This window comes from Notothenia rossii (genome assembly GCF_949606895.1).
Source record: "Notothenia rossii genome assembly, chromosome: 11".
Taxonomy (NCBI): Eukaryota; Metazoa; Chordata; class Actinopteri; order Perciformes; family Nototheniidae; genus Notothenia; species Notothenia rossii.
In genome coordinates, this window is record NC_136910.1 from 51,814,354 (window position 1) to 51,837,596 (window position 23,243).

A 23,243-nucleotide genomic window follows, 5' to 3' on the forward strand; every position below is an offset into this window, starting at 1 on the left:
GTACACAGAATCACACTACACACCTACGCAATGATTACATTCAGATAGACTGTAGAATACAACCTCTTTGGACTATTTATATACTTATTGAAAACAAGCTACAAAACGTAATACCTTGGAAAATGCCGTTTAATACTTTTTAATAGCCTTAATTTTTGCTAAATTGATTGAATACGTTTTAAGACCCCGCGGACACCCTGTACATAGACTGAATGAAGTAGTATTCGTTTATGTGTAAAATGGGTTGCAGCAAATCACAAGGCATTCAAAAAGATAAAACATACGTCACTGACAACAACATAGACACAGATTAAAAAGAACAGACATAAAAAAACAGATATCGGCAGACATGACAAGAGGCCTAGGCCCTCATTTGCGAGAGGGGGGGGGGGGGGGGGGACAGTGCCAGACCAGCTGGGTAAACAGTGCATCCTAGCCATCATTGATTAAGGAGTTTGATGGCTTGTGGGATGAAAGACAGCCTAGATCTGTTCTTTTTATATGGAATGTGGTGTCTGGTTGGACTTTTCCTGTCGTGGTACTTTGTTGCCATCTCTCTAACCTGTTGTCAAAGTGCTTACATTTCAATATTATTTTGACCTGGGCTTAACTCACAAAAGAATTACTCTGATCAAACATCCCCTTTGCTGCCTTTGTTGGTGTTTTGTCTTTTCATCAGAGCCATTGTTGTTGCCACCTCTCTCCCCAGTTCCCCAGGTTACAGTCGTCTTTAATCCCTGTGTGTGCTCCACTGGCATGGTGTTTTAATATACAAAAAACTGCAGTGAATATGACCACATTTGTATGCTGTGCTGTTCCTGGCTGTGTTTCTAACACAACTTTGGCTTTATGGGGAAGGCCCCCAAAGGATGACGGCTGCGCCCAAACATGGCATTCTTAGAATATCAAAAAAAACAACTAAAAAAGGAAAGAAATATGACTGGAAGAAAATGTAAAATATTCTTGTTTTCTTATTGTTTTGCGAGCAGGCCAGCAAACAACACTTCAGGAGACATTTACGCCACAACCTTTTTCTCATTAAGTGCATGGGGACCTATTTTAGGAGCACTCGGACACACATTTCTCTTTATTCTATTGGCTAAATTGTTCTCTCGGCATTGCCAACATGGGACCAAATTATGGGCCAAAATGCGGTGCATAAAGTAGGGGCTTGATTCATGTCAATGTTCTTTGCTGTCAAACAAACACAATAACAGTCTCTCATGTCTTACAAACCCAATTCAGCTCCCTCCATCTCATGCCGGTGTCCATTAGCGTACTGTCAATGGTAACCTTTGAAGTAGAACTCGCAGGTTCTCTTCATCTTTTTTAGCACTACTGCACAGTTTCCAGACGAACAGAGAAATCCACTTTAGAGGTGAAAACATCTGAACTGTCACTGTCTTACACAATAAGCTTCATCTCCCTGCTGGCTTCCCTGAACCTCCATCTCGCCTGGACTTAGCTGAATTGTTTGCTAACTCATACTGACTATTTACACTGTCTAATCAACGTAACTGTCGATTAAAGATACATTTCCTTAGAAAATGTTAAATCCTTCCTTATTTGAAAGGTAGAAATGGATAAAGGCTGTGGAGACTCCTTGGGGTACTGGGGCTTAGTGTATTGTGATACTGTTGTAGTTTTGGTATAACGTGCAACAATATCTAACCCTCGTAAAGACCATTTCCATGTAAAAAAAAGTCACAGTTTGTCGTAAAACTGTTGAAATATAAGACTATGAAAAATACGCAACTAGAAAGACTACAAATCCCAAATGCATTCTGGGTCGCGTAAGTGATGTCATAGGCGATAATGCTCCAAAACTGGTTGTGACAAAGCAAAGAAGAAGAAGATCTCGCAATTAAAGCAAAGAAGAAGAAGACTGATTTATTCCCTTCAATAAATAGAAGAGATTGCTCCAATAAATTCACTTTTACAAGATGCCTGTGTGCTTCGTACCAGGTTGTAATCACAAAAGTGATCATACCACTTGCTCGTTCTATCGCTTCCCGTCTTATGAAAGGACCAGGAGTCGTTGGACCAAACATCAGGTAATATACATGTTTTGCATGGAACAGAGTCAAGTTAGCTACCTAGCTAGTAGCGAGCATGTTAGTTAGCATTACATTACATTACTTAGCCTTGTCATTTGTATTAGCCTTAACATGAAGTAAACCAAAATGTTAAACAGTAAGAGTAGTCATGATGGTAAGTATTTTGTGAAACATTTGAAGAGTAGCCTATCGCCCCCTCCACCAGGTGCTAAGGGGGTGGGAGGTAGGCTAACGCCACATTAGCATCAGCGATCTTTTCTACTTAATGCTATCTGCACAAATGGTTAACATTGAACATTAAAAGATCAGGCAGTTCAGGGAGAGTCGAAGGAAGGCAGGCAGGCAGGCAGGCAGGCAGCTTTGCATGACATTCTTCTGGACGTGTTTCATTGTGATGATAGTGAGAGTGAGTCAATCTGTTTGTTGGAAAGATAGTAGTTGAATGATTACTGAGAGAAAATTATTAAAAGAGATAATTATTCAGTGTTGTTACTTTAAAGTGTTGTTACTGACCTTTTTCTCTTTTATTTACCTCACCTGTAACTGCTGAGACCCTGAGGAACATGCACACTGGACTGACCTGCTCTGGCAACCTGATTTCCACTGTACGTAATAGTATTTGGCTATGGTATATTATTTATATACATCAAAGGCACAATGCACCCCCCAGAGACACACATGTATTGAGTGTGATATTTTGCATTGGTCATGTTAAATAATCTTTACATACTAGAAAACTAGGAGCGGCAACTTGTTTTGAAATTGAATTTTTAATATCCGATAATAAAGTTGATCTGATTTCTCTCTTCCCAGCTCCATCCATCACCATTCTCTGTTCCTGCCAGGTCCTGCTTGCTAATCAATGCTCATATTTCTTTACACAATTACAAATAAAGTCAATGTATTGTATGACATGAAGTTGTGCTTCATTCTGAGTCAATAATAAATTCATTCTGCCTTCAACTGCAAAATTATTGTGGACTGCACCGACATCCATGTAGCTGCCCCCCCCCCAGTAAGATGAACCAAGCAAAGCTGACACTCAACATACAGCTGTACTCTTAAGTTTACATGAAGAATTTGGGAAATATTGGTAATAACAGTTTAAATGATTATTAGTAATTAATTATATAAATTTCTCATTGTAGACAGGGAGCAGATGAGAAAAGCAGAATATGCAGCTGCCATTTTCCACATGGAAAAGAGAAAGGGCCAAGTGTATTTGGGTGGACAAAAGAGAAATCCCAAAAACGAAAAATAAAATTATACAATTTACAGATATGTATACAAATATATATATATATCCTATATACACCATGTATAATGATGGTGTATGATGTAGAAGGAAGTGTGGTAGATAACAAGTAAATATAGAGTTACATACAGATCCATGTTACAGCAAAAGATGGAATAACTAAGAAGCACGCAGTATAATAATAATTATATGCAACAATTAAATAACTGCTCAGCATCTCCACCACAATCCCAATCTGCTGTGTCCTGTTTTCCTCCCCTCTGCATAACACCCCATCACACATACAAAACACAACGCAGAGTCCGAGGGTGTTAAGAGTATGTTTATTTAAATGTCCTCCTCTCTACTGGCCAACACAGGGAGCATATGCTGGGTAGAACTTTTCCAGGAAGAGGAGATTTCCATGCCATGCAGGGTCTTTGGGGATGGGGATGATGATCGCCTCCTTCGTGGTCCACAGTAGCAGAGACTCCGGTCTGTGATGTGCAGCTGTTATATAATATACAATACATTTTTGAAAAACATTTGATCAACAAAAAAAAAGGATTTGGTCAGGATCTAGAGTCAGTGTGTAGTTTATTAATTAATCAATGCTCTACATTAGGAAAACACATACCAGTGTACCAGAGGGAGTCACACACAGCTGTGCCTAGATAACCAAACAAATTGACAAGATAACCAAAATCCTTGAATCTACACACAGCAAACTAACTCAAATGACACAGCGAGATGTAAAAAGGAGATCACATAGTCGATATAAAACTGGCCGCTTCAATCTGAAGAGCAACAAAAACAAAACACGGGAGTGTACCTTGTTCTTGTGAACACTAATGTTATCCACAGCATACACAGAGACCACGAAGTTCTTAAGGAGAAAACTAGTTGCTAAAACAAAACACGTTAGTGTACCTTGTTAGCTAGCTAGCGATAGAATTACTAACAAAGCACTTATATACTAATAAAGGGCTGGCTTTCTAAATGCCAGTTGAGTAGCACTTGAAATGTTTGGCTCTATGAAACCTGATGTACTTATATGATTCTGTTTTCTTAAAGGTTGTATCTTCCTGGTCGAATGCACTTATTGTAAGTCGCTTTGGATAAAAGCGTCAGCTAAATGCAATGTAATGTAATGTAATGTAATGTAGCTGACATTAACGTTAAACATTGCACTCATATTACTCACTGAAACCTTGTAAAGCCGGTCCCGCATGCTGGCTCTTACAGAACCGACTAACTCCCCTTTCGTGTACGTACAGCTCTCAACATGCCCAGACTTGGAGTGATTTTCACCTCGTTTTATACTTTTTCGCCTCATTCTGAAAGAAACAAGTGCAATTTGCCAACGTGACAGCCATCTTTGTGATGGTGACGCGTATTGTGCGAGACCAGAGACCTGTAGTTCACTGAGCGGTTTCACACAAAAAAAATGTGTAACTTCACAGTTTATGACACATTTTTTTTTTTTTTACTTGCAAAATGTTCTTTTAATTTGACAAACATCATATGTGTCATTCGTTGCACAATTCAAACGGGATCGAAAGATGACTTTTCTCTCTCCATTGACTTCAATGTATAATTTTCCGCTTCCGGGGTCCCATGGGTCGGAAGTAGATGGGCGGGACTTCGCCTCTCTATTGCATTACGGAAGACACAACCCAAGTCTTTCATGCTCTTTAATAAAATAGGCTACCAGCATACCACAACAAGCTAACAGTCTGTGAAACGTAAAGACACTAATTAATGAAACCAGTTCAAGACGCATTATTCTTATTCTTATCATTCTTTATGAGCGCAGTAACTGTAAGGTATCTAATTACTTATTTATTTAGTTTTCCATAACTTAGTAACAGAGATGGTCAAACTAAAGTAGTAAAGACATGGCAGAATTCCTACAATGAAGCGGGACATTGAACTGTTCACCCGAGGGCAATCAAGAAAAGAGAGCGAGCGGCCCCGTTGAGGGAGTTTTCAGATGAAAAGATTTAGCCATGTTTATGCAGCACTGCACGTGGAGATGTGGACGCGCAAATCGCGCAGATTACGTAGGCCTACATACTTCGTAACGCGTTGCACCCAACTCTGGTAAAGACAATCTTTAAGTAACAAGTATTTGAGTTGAATTTAACCAGTTTATTAGCCTTAACCACAATCTTTCCCAATCTGCAAAATAACAAGGAAAAGGGGATGTTTTCAGGTCGCTCTGAAAACGATACTCGCATAGAAGATTAAATCGCTTAAAGAAGTGACATTTTGTGGTCATTACGAAGAGAAGCAAACATTATAGCAGTACTTTTTAAAAACAGCCCCCGGATTAAGAATTTCAAAATGTTATTTCAATGACCTTGGAAAGTATAATCAATGTTTGTGAACTTGAGTCATCAGATACAAATCCTGTAGCCACTACATAGAGACCGAATGGACCAATGTTTTTTCTTTATCTTATCCAAATTGTGTTTATTCTATTGTAGTCTTTAAATTGTGGAACAGAAATTGACCCAATATGCTTTTTCACTGTTTAACTTGTTCACAAACAAGTTGCTCATGTTTACTAATATGTTTGACTGTTAATACCAATTGGGCACAGTTCCCCTAAATGTACATATAAGAATGTGAGGATTGTTTTTACTCTATACTTTAAAAACGGTTTGCCTATTACTCAAACCACAGATGCCACTGGCAGGTATTATGGAAATAATATTATTATTTTTTTACACGAACATCCAAAATTGACAAACTTGTCTGTCAGAGGGTTCGTTTACAAGGAAGTAGCCATAATTTTCACATGTTATCCTACTTTATTGATGGAAAGCTTTATGATGGATTTACTCTATCAGGTCTACTGTTCAGTAGGTCATGTACATGTGACGTTGCAGACCTCATGAACCTTTCCCAGCATGTCCTCTCCCCTTTCAAAGGTCAGTCCAGTTAAGTAATTTAGCACAGCCATGTCAGGCAATCCTTGCTTGAACCCATCAATACCACTGAGCATCCACAATGCACTAGAGCCCCCATTGATTGCATGAGCCATGGTGTTGTTTTATTTCAGCAGGGAGTATAGGATTCCTGCTTTCTTCGTGTGATTGGCGCACAGTGGAGTCCATTTCAGGTGGTAGTGAGCAGGACCCCCGCAGAACCTATAAAACACACTTCAGTCTGCCCTCTGGCCAAGTTTTCACCCCTTGTTGAAGTCACAAGTCACTGCTGAAACTGAAGTCAGTGTGCAACTGAATAGAAAACAGTTACACAAAAATGTCTCATATATAGAAGACAGGGTTTCCAACACATAGACTATTCTTGGGAGGGCAGCCCAGGTATATTAACGGCCACCCAAGTACATTTCACGACCCATTTCGGTTGCTTTCTTTTTTTTAATAATAATAATTTTCTTTTTTTATTCGTCCGTAACCACGACGCCATCTGCGATCGATTAACTTGTGGACAATAATCCCTCGCTCTACGTCTCCTGTACCCAGTCCCGGACTGGCCATCAGGAGGACCGGGGGGTCTCCCGATGGCCTGGCCTGTTAAGTGGTCTGCCTCACACAGGGTGACTGGCTGTCTACATGATGTGGCCTGCCGACATGGCCACTGTCATACAGATCATAAAACAAAGCCCTTGATTGGTCTCTGTGTGTCACGCAAGCTCGGGATAACCTCAGCTCAGGTGAGGTAAAGGACTCTCTGAGTGTTTAGAAGGTTAACTTAGTCTAAGTTCTCAGTGGGTCTCAAATGGTTTGGTCACCATTAATTGAAAAACACATATTTACATTTGAGAGGGTAGTGATTAGTAAAATATGCATGAATAAATTTTAAAAAAAGTTAACTAGGTGAAAAAAGGTAAGATACACTTTTAAAACTTGTTGAGAGCTAAAACTAGTCTTTGCTGCTGCCTCAAAGAGGAGAAGGGGGGAGAGGGGGGAGACAGGTGAGGCTGATTCAGGAGCACAGACAATGTGGTCCACCCCCACTTAAAATCACATTGATAGGTTCCTAAATACATTTACCATTTTTGTTAAATAGTAATCCATGTCCATATGTTTATTTGTGGGTAGTAGATTTAAACTATAGGGCTATCACTATGGGCCCTGCCTGTACCTGTTCGCTCTGCCATCGCGTGAAGGGTCTGCTAACAAGCGACCAAAAGAAAGGTTGATGTTGTTGCACATCACTTCAACCCACCCCACCCCCCCCAAAGTTTATTTCAAACACTGATAGATGTTAAAATGTATTTTGAGAACAAACGTAGGAGAGGATGAGCCAGCAGTTTTCGCTCTGAAACTAGAGTATTTAAACCCAGATGTTTTCGCAAAGTGCATCACTTATAATCCTATTAAAATAGTATGAGGTGGATAAGTCAAACATCTTTTTTTTAAAAAACCTAACCACATCTATTCTAAGGGTTTAAGATAAGTAAAGTGCAAGAATCCATGTAATATATGAAGATACTGTGTGTCATTGGTCCAGAAGAGATTTTTTATTTGTCTATAATTCAATTTGTATTGGTATGTTTTAACAGCTTACAAAAAAAAGTGTTCAGGCACCATCCTTAAGGCCCTGACGTGATTCGGAGTGAGTTTTCAACCACTTTTCTATGAATTTTAATTGGTTGGCAACACACTTCGGGAAAGTACGCTTCATCTTTGTCTGCTTTGAAAGCATCTCCTCAGATCTTGGAGCATACCCAAAAGAAAAAACACAACATTATGCAGCAAACACAAAATGCTTGGCCATAAACAATTGCAAAAATATCACTTGTGCTGCACAGAGGTTGGATAGATGTTTTCCCCGTTGCCAATGGCATTTCACTGGACTGAAACACTGTTTATACGCCGAAGAAACTCTGCGTGAAAGGAAGCAACACTGGGTTTCTGATTATAACTGGATGATGATTCTCATTATTCTAAACACCCCTCGTTATTGTTTGACATGCAGGTGGATGGTGTGACAATGATAAATCCCTACTTCTCCTGAAGGCATAGATCCAGTCAACGCTGTTCCCAAAGCATTTCAACTGTGACAACACCCTAGACCAGGGGTTCCCCCGAGGGATGATTACAAATGTTTTTTTTATTATTATTAATAATAACGTGTGCATAGAAATTTTTCAGGGGCGGCTGGCCATCTGTAGAATTTCCCCGCAGCAAGGCTTCCCCCGTTGACAATCCACTAGCGCGCACCCAACCCTGACTGTCTTTTATTTTTTGTTTCCTGACAGCAATGGGGTTTTTTTTCTCCTGGACTCGAGAATGAGCAGGAATGACAGCAGTGCCTCTTGCTCATGAGTATAACAAAAACATTAATGGCCTCACATGCTGCAGGGGTATGTGAATTTGTTGACCAGACACACTACAGCATAAAACTCCCAGCCTGCCAATGTAACATTGTCCGTTTGGGAAAGCAAACTGCTAACTGTTGTTCCACTTGTGAGGACAGCGGACGAGATAAGCAGCCATTGATTTTTCCACCCTTGACAGTGGCTGAGAGGAGATTCCTGCCCTGGTGTAATTATATTGAATTCTCGCTTTGCAGCTGTTGAATACAATATGAGGCAACAGATGGGTGTAAACAGTGAATGACTAATATGACTTACACTCTGCAGAAAGCACTCACCCTGTAAACTGACTTCACGCTTGTTGCCAGCGCTCCAAGGCAAACTCATCTACAAGCTAAAAAACGCTTCTGAGAGGTGAGTTTCAGTTTGCATTGTTCACCGCGGGCTGAACTGTGACTCCGGAGCTGCTGTACAGTCACATTAGTCAACCGGTGCATTTCTTCTCCGAGCGCATCTATATGTTTCCTCCGGCGTGGAAAACATGAGGATTTATTCGACATTGTTCTACATCCATCATACATGCAGAGACTATGCAGAGAACATGCCTGCTATAATCCCTGTTGTTAATCTGAAAAAACGGGTTTCTATAAGCACTTTTGTGAGGTACTCAACGTTCAATTCATTCTATTTTGGGATGATGAAATCCCTAAAGTGAAGCAGAACAGACACATGGCAATTTGATGGAATACATTAATTTATTCATAGACCTGCTACAGTGGTTTATGTTTTGTTTTTACGCTTGCCAGCAAGTGTTTGCATACACACATACAGCGCTTGTGGTGATTTGTCTCAAAGAGACTGTAATATCTTCACCAAAACTGCAGCGAAGCCCATGGCATCGACTTTATAGCCAAGCTGATGGACCGTAACTCATTCCCTAAAGGAGTCAGAGGTTTATTCTCCAACAGTTTATGGCAGAGATTTATACATCTAATTGTTATTTCTATTCTTCAGTCTTCTATAAACAATATAGAAATGTGAAGGGAAATAAAAAGTGATGGTGTCAAAGAATGCATATCATAAAGACATTAAAAAATATATATATACATTTTTTTCTTGTTTTAGGTGTGAAAATATGACTTTACGTTGTTGCGACATTAGCCACACTGTTACACTGTGACCGTGAAGCCATTTAACAATTGTATACATATATATTTTGCTTCAACTTTGTGGTACACTATCATTTACCATGGCAAATTAAATACTGTGATAAAGCTGATTGGGTTAATAAAGAGCACGCTGATTAGTGATTGGCTGCCATGAGTGCAAGAGTCAGCCATAGGCTTCATTGGATGATGTGAAACTAAATCCGAGTTGGTTTATTGAACTAGGACTAGGAGGACTTTCACCATTTAGGTCGCTGTTTGTCAGTTAAAGTCACATTGAAACATTGTTTTGACTTTTTTCTCTGGTTGTGTTGGTTAATTATAAAGGTATAAAACCATGGTGATACCATACACCTCCATGCTGATCAGGGTTTAACGGTAAAATTATGACTTTATTTAATTGTGTATTTTTCCATTTTGAAGTAACTATTGTAGTAGATACATTTGAAAGTGCTTAGTTTTAAAAAGAGATAATAAGACAAAAGAAATGATATAATGTATCCATCTCGACATGGCTGTACATACCGAAAGAAGTAAAACAACTTTTAAGGCTCTGCTGCAACAATAATTGATAGGACAATTAAAAGTCAGTCCGGACATCGAATTGTAGTTATGGATCCATGATTTTTGAAGGCTTAACAGTTGCAAAAACAAAGCAAGCTACTTTTTATGAGAACGTTTTTGACCTCCAGAAAGTTATCAAACTGTCAACATTGTATATTTCACTGCACTGTTTAGAAGCTATATCATTGAAATACAGCAATACAAAGTAATATAGCAGGACTGTTTCGTTGCACGTATTTGATTGCTTCCTGGAGGAGGTTGTGCTGCATTGATTCAAGCCGAACTCTTTGGATCATTTTGAAAGCTGTGTTGTCTTCATATAAACATGGATGGGAAGTGCCTTTTTTTGGATGTTGTTGAAACTGTTGTTCAAAAACAGTTGAAAACAAAAAGATCTGTAATATATAAAATATGTTTTTAACAACGCTGTCAAACGATGGCAGTGACAGAAAGTAGCTACACATACGTAGAACATTCGGATTTCTGGGGTCAAACAGTAGAATAACATCCAAGAGAACTGATTCACAGGTTCAGTTTGGTGCCTGAACAACGAGCTACATTGTTTGCCATACACAGACTTTTGAAATTCCTTTCAGTCACATGTTTTCCACAGCTTCATTGTTGTTCGGCTCAGTGCTGAGAAACCATGTCTTTATAATATGTATGGCACTCAGTAAATGTTATTTGACCTTGCAGTGCTTTCTGGCATCTTGTATCATTATATACATTATTTCTACGGGGGACACATTGTGAGCCTATGGTAATGAACACTACATTCATAGTGACCTTACTCTAGGCTACTTGGGCTTTTCTTTTTTTTATCATGTATTGATTTAGTTAACACTATGTTTTTTGACACATTGCGGCCATGCTATAATCCTGGTGTAATATGTATTTATTTGTTTATATATGTGAGTACTTATTGATATGTGCATTGTTTTGTTTAATAATAAAGGGGTAACACACTCAAGTTTGTCTATTCCCAGAGGTGGAAGAAAAATATGTAACAATGGCACAATGCAAAGCTGAAATGATCAAACTGCTGTTATTTGAGAAATTGAAGAAAAGAAAAAAAAATGTAATTGCTTTCAGAAAAACAATTTTGTGGACCAACAGTTCTGAAAAATATCAACCGTGGGGATTAGGCAATGCTGCTGTGTATTGTTCTAGAAAAGTATAGACTTGATCTACTATACTTCTAAATACTAAGATATTTTGAAGATGAGAAATACAAATTAAAAAAAACTCAAGATGTTGTGTGAGTCGTGACACTCAAAGTGGAATAAATATGTAAATAATAATGCTTTTTATGAATACTTTAGAAGGAAACCGAGCATGTCCACTTTATCTGGCTTCAACAGCAAGCTTGAGGGAGTAACTATTTTCCCAACTAAAATAACAGAAGTATTTATGGTAGAGATTAGACAAAAGGTTTGCTGATTGTTTTTCCGCCAGCGTAGCAAATTCTCCTTGACAACAACATTCTTTCTGCTCTGGCTATTGTTTTACTCTTTGTTTAGGAACAAAATAGTCGCATTTGCATTCTACTTGAGAGCGGATATCTTTGCTGCTGGATTACGGCTACATTATGCACACATCAAATATACTCCCACGATCGTACTTGTTTTTGATACACCTGCAAATATGCACCGCTGGAGAATAGAAAAAGCAACGGACAAAAATAAGAGATCGCGAGCATAAAGCCGAATTCACAACAGGCATTGCATAATTGGATATCGTAACATGGACACATGCCGATCAATATTGTGGCCAATCAATTTCATAATCTAAGCATATTGCCCCGGCCCAATACTGGCATAAGGGGCAAAGTTAGATCCTATTTCTATGTACAAATCCTCAGCAAGATAATCTACTCATGCAGTCAAAGTTTTTAGCATTCTGCGACTGTAATCAATGCTCATGATGATGCCCTGAATATGATTGCTTGCGATAAGTAAACACTGTTTCGATTTCTGATTTCCTTGTGCTCCGAGCAGGTGAGGATGGAGACATGAATGCTGATGGTATTCAAATTAGTGCCTTTGGATCTGAACACATCGGGAAACTAGTGGCCTGCGTACTAATTCACTGTTTTCACTGAGCAGCTTCCACCGCTCTTTCTCTGGATATATGGCTGACGTTTTTACCAGACCACTTAGGAATATGCGTGCCCCCTGACAGCTTGGCTGCAGTGTGTTTAAATGAGCATGCTGCTCCTCCAGCAGTTAAGTCTTTGCTAACATGAAGTTTTATGTTACTATTACACTGTTGGTCTTGTTGTCATGGTTATAATGAAAATAAGACTTATTACAGGACCTCAGGAGGGCATTTTCCTGCTGTTATTATATGTCTTGAATGATGCCGTCAGTGAGCTGCCATAATAGATTTCTTAATTCAATCCAATTCTCACAAAAAAACACAATAGAGTCTATATAATAAGTGAACATCGGTGGAATTTCCCCCATTGGTTTGGCAAACTACTTTTTTTACCAGACATCACACACCTAGTTTCTTTAAAAAAAAATCATTGACACCAAAACCCCCTCAAGAAACTGTTTACTGAGGGAAACAAATCAAGTGAGAACTACTAAAAAGGACATTTTCTCATAGACTTCTATGCAATCTGACCAGTTGACTTGTAGACTGTTGGCCATTAAAAGACTGCAGGTTTAAGGCATTTCCACTGTTTTGGAACCAGTGATTTTCACACTTTGGAGATAATGTTTTTTGTATTTCCTCTTAGAGATGTTATTGGACTGATCTCCACTAATAATAAATTATAAAAACAATTTTTAACCTAGATTTGAATTACTTTCCTAGTAGCTTACACAACTAGTTTCTTGAGAATTCTTATCTTGCAATTAGGGCTGCCTTGCTCAGTGCAGATAAGAACAAGCTTACATGTCCTCTCTGTCTCTCAATGCGGTGACCTAAGTGTGTCTGACATGGGCATACAAAAGGATTTGTATAGTTTTGATCGTCTGGAGATTATCTTCCGTTTAGCATATTACAAAATCTGAATAACAGCCTATAGCTGTTTTATGAAATAAGATAGTTGAAACACTGTTTCACAGAGATAAAATATGGGCTCTTGCTGCCTCTTATTATGATTATACATGCTTTGTGGTGCTTCAGGTCTCATATGTAATGCATGAGTAGCACTCAAATAAATAAGTGTACGTCGACCCTCAACTTAAACAAAAAAAAACTATTATCTGTGGTGACAGTTTCCATGTGTATACACAATTAATACATTGTTCTACACTTCAAACATGATTTTAATTACAGGGCATTTCATTGGTATCAGATAACCTTACTGCATGACATTCTTGGAAGTTCATATTTTCATTTTTGTGTTATGCTAATTTCTGTCAACTGACGGATGCAATTAAGGAAGCTTTATCGTAGAAGTCAGTTAATTGAGCAGCCTTGTTCATGAACCAAGGAGACGTATGTGTCACTTGTTCTTTGGAAAGAAAAGTGTGTGAACTCAACTGTGAGAATTTACATTAATAACTTTCTTACTACACCTCATTTAATTTCATTCTGGCACTATCTTACAATATTTTTTTAATTAAACATAATAAAATAGACTCTGCATGTCAGAAGCATCTATGAAAGCCCTGTGACTTTTTTCACTATCTATATACGGTATGGGTCAGAAGACGTCTGGGGGCCAGGGGTTTTAGTTTTTGGGAAGCCAGCTGATATACAGGTCATTGTATTCTGTGTACCGCTGATTGTTTACAGTAGGAGTAGGAGCTTGAAGACTAAAATGTTTTACAAGTAGCAAGTTTTAAAGATTTTTGCAAATAAAGAGCTATATGTTTGACAGCCGATTGGTTCCGAGATTGCATTTTGGCCAATATGTTCCGCCTCCAAACCAAAACCAGTGTGTTTCCAAAACCTTAAGATACTTCGTATGAATGCAAGTACTATGACAAACCCCATGTTTCTCTTAAGAGATGTACATGCCCGTTTGTTTTCAATGTCTACTCGCACAATGCACACTTAAAACTCCCTATTGTCATCCTTCGTCATGTGATGAGGAACAACCAACCACAGATATCTTAACTTTCGTAAATATCAGTCTAAGCCACATAGAAAGCAGAAGTTGTTTATTTTGGTGCGGTTCTTTCTTTACCCCTGACATTAAGTCCAGTGTTTCACCTATATATATTTTTTATGAGTCCAGGTGCTAAAATGTCACACAATCATTTCTATTTTTTGCTCGTGTCTCAAGTTCCTGTCTCGGGAACACACACATACACAGAGGCAAGTGGAGCAAAGCAGAGACAGAAATGCCCTTTCTGGGAAAAACACTGCTGTCCAATACAATATCATATTCCCTAGACTAGATGTACAGTATACTGTTGGGGATGGGCAGCACATATCTTAGATCAACGTTAGTGTTTGCTCAGGATAAGGCAACACAATAATTTGGTTCAAGGAACAATGTTTTCATTTTTCATATAGGCCAAACGGTGGTACTAGAATTCCGTTCTAGTCCGTGACGTGGGCCCACAAATACTTTTGGGAACACTTTATTTTGATAGTCCATAGTTAACACTCTATAAGTCATCAGTTGACATTTAGTAGCATGTCAACAGTGCATCTGTTGACATGTGTCAGTTGACATTCAACAGCATCGTTCAAACCGACAAGTAACTAAGCATTAGTTAATGATCAACAGATAAGCAACTAAAGTTCAGTTGACTATTACATTAAGCATTAGTTGATGATCAACAGATAAGCAACTTTAGAGTTTAGTTGACTATCTGTTGATCGTCAACTAATCTAGAGTTGACTATTAGTATACTTTTAGTAGGTTCTCCACTAAGCGTTTGTAGGCATGTGTTAGGACTATCCAATTAAAGTGAAAAACAGTTGAGAACAGTAGAAAGTCCATAACCTATCAACAGAACACATACATTCATCCACTAATGATATGCAACAGACAAAAGCGAAATGTTTTGCACAACTGATCACGAACACTGGATAACTGAAGTCAATACCAGACTATAAAGCACAGTGGAACAAACACTATACACAGCATATCAGAGAAAGAAAGCTTTTTCATTTGAATAATATACTACAAGTAAAAACTGAACAGTTGTGAACCACATTCAATCCTACTAAAGGACATCTAAACATAATTATTAACAGGTCGCCAAAAAACTTCCCCAAAGTAGCTTTCCAAAATGAAAAAACTCCCCCCCCCACAACAACTCTCAACCCACATTCAGAATTACCTGGCAGAAAAGGGGATGAGCTGTTTGTTGCTTTTCATTTCAGCAATCTTTTCTGCCAGTTCACCGACTATTTTATTCTGACAGAGTTGAGCTGATTTTAAAAGTGTGGTTTTACCCTTAAACTGGTCTAGGACACTTTTGTCCACCAGGAATAGTTCAGCAATTGCTGCAGTGTCTGTCACAGCATTCCTGGAAACATGAGCTTTCTTAAAAGCTTTGGTCATCCTGAAGCCTCTCTGCACCAGTTTAAGGACACGCCGATATCTTCTCACCACATCTGAGATGGAAGACACTGAAAAATAAAGAATACATTAATGTCAATAAATGTTATTGCCCCCCAATAATTGTTGTGGTGCGTATTGTGTCTTAGTTGCAGGGTGAGCCATAGTGTTTCTCACATATTTTCTCTTGAAAAGGAACTACAACTTGGATGAATGTGTGTGAGTTCCCATTTGTTTTAGAACATGTGTTGTATTTTATAGTAGGTACTAGGTAGTGTGCCTGTATGCGCAGTGTGCAAATCTATTTAGATAATTGGCTATTTATTGATAATAAAAAACATATTGATGGTAAAAACTGGTGAGAACATTATTTATATTTCATTATTCATTCAGCTCAAACAGCCATAAGGTGAAGCTAATAGCTAAGGAACCCCGAACCCAGAGTGAGGATGTTGAGAGTGCGCCGCCGCCGACAACGAAGCAACAAAAATTAGAATTTGGAGGACCGGTAACCAAAGCAGAGATGGACGGGCTTGTAGCATCCTTCATAGTAGAAGTGGAATCACCATCGTTCAGAGATATACTGCGCAAAATACAGATAGCAGGAGACAGAGGACAGCCATGGTCAGATAGGAAAACATTCAGGTGCTTTCTGGATCAGTCTTATGCAACAATGGAAACTGAACTAAAGAGAACAATTGAACCTTTAGCAGTCTGCATGATCTACCTGTAAAGAGGGGCGGGCCGGCCCTGCGAGTAAAGTAACGAGTAAATTAACGAGTTAGTATATATTCCTTTTTTTTATTAGCGACCCCATCTCTGCTAGCAACCAACCTTAGCTACCATAAACGTTGTAATTACATGTTTCAGAAAATGTAACAGCCCTACCAATCAATGCTAAAAAATCACGGACTTAATTCTTAAAAGCTGCACATTAATTTAGTTCAAAGATCTATTTGCAGGCCACTGGAGTTCAGAGCTCATTTGTTTTACGTAATGATTAATAGTATCATAGATGCTATATCAGGAATGTTTCAGGATTCGCAGGTAGCCTCGCTGCTGCTATCAATCATGGATGACATTTACTGTTGCATATTAATGTGCTGAAGTTTCATCGTCGGGTTCCCCGCAGTGATTGATGCAGCAGATTGTCCCTGCATCCCCCTCACCACAGCCCTGCGGAATATGAGATGAATAGAAGATCTTCTGCCAGACTCACTGTGACACAGAGTTGTATCAATGCACAGTTTTCCCACTGGGCTTTAATGACAGGCAGTGATAAGCCTGTTTACGTATTTAAACCAAATGCTCTTTCACATTGACAATCTTCTCCAGCCCTGCCTGCAGTAGCAGTTGTTGTGTCTTTTGTGATACTTTTTTGCTGAGTCATTGCACATTGTGTTATTTTCCCTGAATTCTTTATTTTACCCTTAAATTCATTTTGCCAGTCGACTTAATCTGTTTAAATTGTGTGTAGCATTTGTTAACATAATCCCACATGTATTTAGTATATTGCACTGAACCTTGTATTATTTTCAGTTGTTTACATCTTTTATTACTCATTTTCCCAATTTAGTTACATTTACATTTTGGCCAGGAGAGGAGGGGCCCTATTTTGCTAATTTCATAGCTGTAGCACAGTTCATATTTTAATGTTGAGCCTCTCCATGCATTGTTTACATGCTTTAATGTTCAAAAAGCTCTTCATTTTTCACCCTCTGTCTGAAACCAGAGCCAAGTCTGCTCTGATTGGTTAGCTGGTTGGCTCTTTTTTGATTGGTCAACAGCTAAGAGATGTCCTTAGCCTATCACGTACAATACGTTTGGTATGCTAGCCAATAGAAGCGTGAGTGCGACATAGTGATGTCACTATGTTATGGAAGTAAACAAAGGAGTCCAACGGAGGCTATTCAGGCAGGGGGGGGGGACTTTATGATTTTAGCCTTTGTAGACGATTAACATGCACAACAACCTATACAACACACTACAGGAAAGGGAGAAGCCCAACAATCATGTTTGTTTTTATAATATTTTATAATTTTTGTAATTAATAAAATATGAATGAATCAGTTTCTAAGAAGAATTAATAAATTAAATTCCTCAAAACCAACATATTAATCCTTCGACATGTTCAATGTATTTTTTCTTTTAAATATATGAATTGATTGATTTATTGCAGATTAAAGAATCAAATCTGATTTGAAAAGGTGTAAATAAGGCTGGAATGGTTTTCATTTTTCCTTGATTAATAGGCAAGGCAAGGCAATTTTATTTATATAGCACTTTTCAGCACGTGGCGATTCAAAGTGCTTTACAAAATAAAAACAAAAGACATTTAAGAACAAATACAGCATAAGTACATGTAAAAATCAATTATTCATCAAAATTGTTGTTAATCAGTTCCCTCAGTCCCTGACTAATCCATGAATAGTTTTAATTAATCGCTGATACTCTGCTTTTGATCCTTGCTGCATTGAATTGCTAAATCCCAGTGTCCAATGTGAGGTTGGATCTGCCATTGTGCTATAAAGGATGCCCCAGTGTTCAACTTTGAGACAGGTCCCATGGGCATATCCACTGATAACAAATTCACTTTCAAAGTCCAAACAGGAAGTCTAGAGAACAGCTGCAGAGACTTCTCAAACAGAAGGTGACGGAGGCATTTCTTTTCTTTCTTTATGTTCTTAGGGAGGCCAGTATACATTACATTATATACTATACATAGAACTAAGTATAACTAGTAGCAATAAATCACACAAGCTTGTACATCAAATAAAAAATGGACACACAAGTGGGATGAAAATAAATATCTACTGAGTCATCTGGTTTCTCATGAAGCCTTTATCTAAAAAATGCTTCCACGCTTCATGTCACAACAAGTTGAGCAGAATGAAACTGTGGTAGATTTTTTTATAAGTAATTCTTCTACGGCATAAGCAAATAGGGAGCTATTATCACGAGACATTGAGTCGCAATACAGCTTCTTTTTAAAGCAGAGTTTTAACAATACATTTGAATTGTGGTATTTCACGGTTTTACAGTTGACAGTAATCATACAGTGTATATTTCATATTTCAGCTATTGAAATAGAAACGGATATAAGTGTGTGTTTAAGTTAAAAAGGTACAGACCAGAGCACATACAGTATATTTCAAAGAGGCCCCATTGTGCTCTTGGAATTTTCCCTTTCCTGTAGTGTGTTATTTTGTTTTTTGTGCATGTAAATGGTGTGCTAAAATCCCCAAGTTCCCTCGAGAGGGAATTTTTATTTTTTATTTTTTTTGTATTAAAAAGGTCTAATTAGTATCCAATATGAGTTGGTTGTTTTTTTTGCTTTAAATTGAGTTCTCAAGTAAAAGAAGAAAACTATTAAATCTGATCAAATATGTTATGGATTCATGTTATTATTTAATTCAATAATTACGGTTTTGCATATACAGGAATCCTGAAGTCAAATGTAAGACCTTTTAAGACCTTTTTTAAGACGCTTTCCATACATTTGAAGACCTCATCGCCACTTCGAGTTTCAACCGGTTACATTGGCGACACACTTTACCTCACATTTAGTAGTATTGATTGTCCTTCCTCCTTATCTTCCAACCATTTGGACGCAAACTTGCATTTCCCCATAACGATGTTGTTTAGCAACCGGCGTAAACGGACCTTTGCGCGCTATCAAGCAGTGAGCGTGCGATGTCCTGTTCAGATGACGTCAAATCCAACGGGATGCCATAAATAAACTACACAGAATCACACTACACACCTACGCAATGATTACATTCAGGAAGACTGTAGAATACAACCTCTTTAGACAATTCATATACTTATTGAAAACAAGCTACAAAATGTAATACCTTGGAAAATGCCCTTTAATACTTTTTAATAGCCTTCATTTTTGCTAAATTGATTTATCAACTTTTAAGACTTTTTAAGACCCCGCGGACACCCTGATATATACAGTATATCTTTACAGTTATACTACCATGCAATAATTCAGAATTATCCCTCCCCTAAAGACTTAAAAGTTGATTATTCTTTATTTTTGAATATATACGGTATATCTGTGAGAAAATTCAAAAAATTATTTGTATAAACATGTTTTCATTTTTTTTTGTAATATCTCGTAAAATTGTATAAAAAGTGCACCGTTAGCAAGAATAGTCTCAAAACAACATCTATTGTGTGTGTGTTTTGGAAAGTAATGCGATGTGTGTTTCTGCGTTTTCTGTTTGTGTATTGTTTTCCCTCAGGATTCCCTTTGCTGGTTCAGCGTTTATTCTCTATCCGTGCCTCCCGGTTATGCACTTCACATCCTTCTGCAGTTTGGTCTCAAGGTAATAAGAAACAAGGAGAAGCAGCAGGGTGTGAGGAGGTTGACAGTGGTAAAAGTTGTGGAATACATTATAATGGATGGACGCAGGTTTCTTTTGGGTGAAATGTTGCTGAATATGCATAAAAAAAAGTTCACAGCTCAATCGTTTCGGAGTTTAAGTCCGACATATATGTATTGGCACACATACAGTATACCTGGTTCTATTTTGCAACCATTCACACACATCCTACACTGGTCGCAGACACTGCCATACAAGGTGCAACCTGCTCATCTGAAGCAATAAACATTTCCTATTTTGGGGTTCAAAGTCTTCCCCAAACAAAGAACATGTTGTCTTCCGAACTTCCGATTGTTGGAAATTGCTCTTCTGAGTCATAGCTGCCTATAGAGAGAATTGCAGGACATTTCTGTCATGGAGGTTACTTCTCTAAATGTTTCTAGAACTTCCATCTTTATTTTAGGGCCTTACTCCTGTTACATCACAAATTAAGTTCACTGAGAATAGATCTTTTGCAACATAATTGTTAATGCTTCAAAATGTCGGGAGATTTAAAACCCTAATTTGCTCAATGCGAACTATAGTAACATTGGATTAAAAAGTCGATATAGTTTGTTTTTCCTGATAAAGACTAGATTTATCCATGAGTTGTTGCACGGAAATACCATGTTCAATGTGAGCAGAGTAGCATATCCCAATACAAACGGCCACAAAGCAGGCTACTTAGTTGATTTGGTAATATCTAATTAAATGTGTTTCTCACAAAAATGCATGTTGTTATCAAAATCCTTCATTTCCGTTTTCATACTAAGGTAACCCAGCTGACATTGATATGGAAGTTGTCTTGTGCGACTGTAATTAAGTCATTAGCAGCATTGAAAAACAGACCTGCGTAAAGTCTAAAAGTGTTTTTCTCATTCTATTAAAGCACTCACTGTGTATTCCTCGACATAGAACTTCCTAGATAGTGTAAAAGGAGTGAATTATTTCTAACAAAGCCATGGTCTTCATCTTTGTTGGATGTAAAAGGCCTTCTTGGTCATTCTTCAGCCGACAGTGGACTTCAGGTCGATAAGTGTGACCCCTTTCCAATCGATGCTGGTGCTCACAGACAGCTTCCACTACTCTGTCAGCCTCGAACTAATGGTCCTTTCCAATTCACCCTACTACCATCTGTTAACATGTGACCGGAGCACTTGTTTTTCTGTCCATCTATGTAGACAGGCAACTTCCTTGCATATCAAGCAATGTATTTTAAACTGTATTTGCATAAAGCAGCAACAGTCCCCATCCACCATCTGCGACACAGCTAAGGATCACAAACTGTGCAGCAGATATTTTCTAGCTGATGTCTCAATCAAATCTCAATCAAACCAAGAAAATGACTCGATAAAGTACAACTATGAGCGCCAATAAGCAACGTGCAAATGAAAATATGGGGCACATTAGATCAGCGGGGACCAATCTTGGAGTTGGGACTCCTTGTTGGGTTGTAGGATAAATCCAAGGGTTCGTACATGAAGATAGAAGAGAAGAATTCCACACTGAACTGTCAAGAACTTCTATAGAGGTTCATGGTCCCTTGAGGTTGAATCCTAGATACTTTTGAAATCCGACATCCCTAGCAAGCATGTATTTAGCACTTCAAAAGGTTAGTCTCATTTGGATCTTATAGACATACACTTAAAAAGGTTTCTTCTTATTTGAAGTCAATGCACTAATACTTAAAAGGGTTTGGCTTGTTAGGAGCTAATGCATTGGCAGGATTCTTCCCGTTGCGAACTTGTATTCTCTTGGTTCATTGCACTAATTAAGGTGGCATTTGATAAAAGTGTAATCTAAATTTGATGTGTGAAATGTAATCATATAAGGTAATCATTTGTGGTACTTAGTAAAATGTTTCATCAGTATTGTTATAAATTGTGGAACATGTTCCCCTCAGGACGAACCATCATAACTCAGGTGTTTGTTGAAGTTAGGATTTGAAAATTAGCATATGCTTAGCATTAGGTTAACAAATATTTGAATCCTATATGCTTAATTTAGCTGTTGTATTATAATATAGAGATCAGAGATTATCCACTTTTTAAACAGCTCCAGTTTCGGAGTGATTTTCCTGCTTAATTGTCCATCCATGAAAAAAGGGCAAAACTAACAGCCTATGCAAATAAACATGTCAAGAGTGAATGAACAGCGCATCCAATAAATGAATACCCGCCTCTGGAAAGTGCCAGGAAACGACACAGATCATTCATCACATGGCTTATTTCTAGCCTCAGATGTTTTCAGAAACTTAAATCTGTGAAGATTTTTTAGAATGTAGGAGAAAGTTTCCTATACTGGAGGGGCTCAAAGATGCTGTAAATGTCACAGTAGGATTGTGGGTAGTGTAGATGTTCCCCCTCGCAAATAAAGGTGTTGTTTTTCGTTTTTCTTATCTTCTCGTCATCCTCTGATCGGAATGGTTTAGAATGGCATTTTCACTTCACAAAACTAACTGTTGAGCTATACATCTTTTTAATAACATAGTTAGCGTTATCTATGTGAGCATTTTAGCATGCGATGTTAGCATTTAGATCAGGGGTGTCAAACTCAATTTCATCGCGGGCCACATTCGCATAATGGTTGCACTCAAAGGGCCGGTTGTAACTATATAAATATATAATATATATAAAATAATGTATTATATTACATTATTGCCTCTGAATTGATTTATTATCGGATAGGATAATAACTTAGTAATTAACTACGTCTGAAAGCAGAAGTCCAGGGCAAATAATTGCAAGTCTCTTCAGTGCGCATGTCACAAAACGAGATGCATTGTGGGACATGTAGTTTATGGGCAACCTGCTTCTGTAAAGTGGCGTGTAACCGTATAATAGACGTATTATATTCTTTGCAAGCTCTTGCGGGGCCGCATAAAATGAAGTCGCGGGCCGGATTTGGCCCCCGGGCCTTGAGTTTGAGACCCCTGATTTAGATGAAAGCTTTGTCGTACAGATTCACAGAGCTTTTTGCATGCCTTTTGTTATTTGTCTTTTGCTTGTAAGGCTTACATGCTATTTTCAGTTCTCAAGATATAATTGCTCATTGTATAAAAAGGGAAATCTGAAGCATTATTTAAT

At 38.2% G+C, this 23,243-nt stretch overlaps 1 protein-coding gene across 2 annotated transcripts in view; it reads right to left on the minus strand.

The window, feature by feature from the left end:
* The window catches only part of lrrtm4l1 (leucine rich repeat transmembrane neuronal 4 like 1), a 159,776-nt gene that overhangs the window by 77,426 nt on the left and 59,107 nt on the right, over positions 1-23,243 (minus strand). Inside the window, exon 2 of one of the 2 annotated variants that reach the window (XR_013803883.1) lies at positions 14,424-15,858. The exons of the other annotated variant lie outside the window; for it this stretch is intronic. The gene's annotated coding sequence lies outside the window, so the exon portion shown is untranslated. Of the gene's footprint in view, positions 1-14,423; positions 15,859-23,243 lie in introns of those variants that run through there. 2 annotated transcript variants of the gene reach the window in all.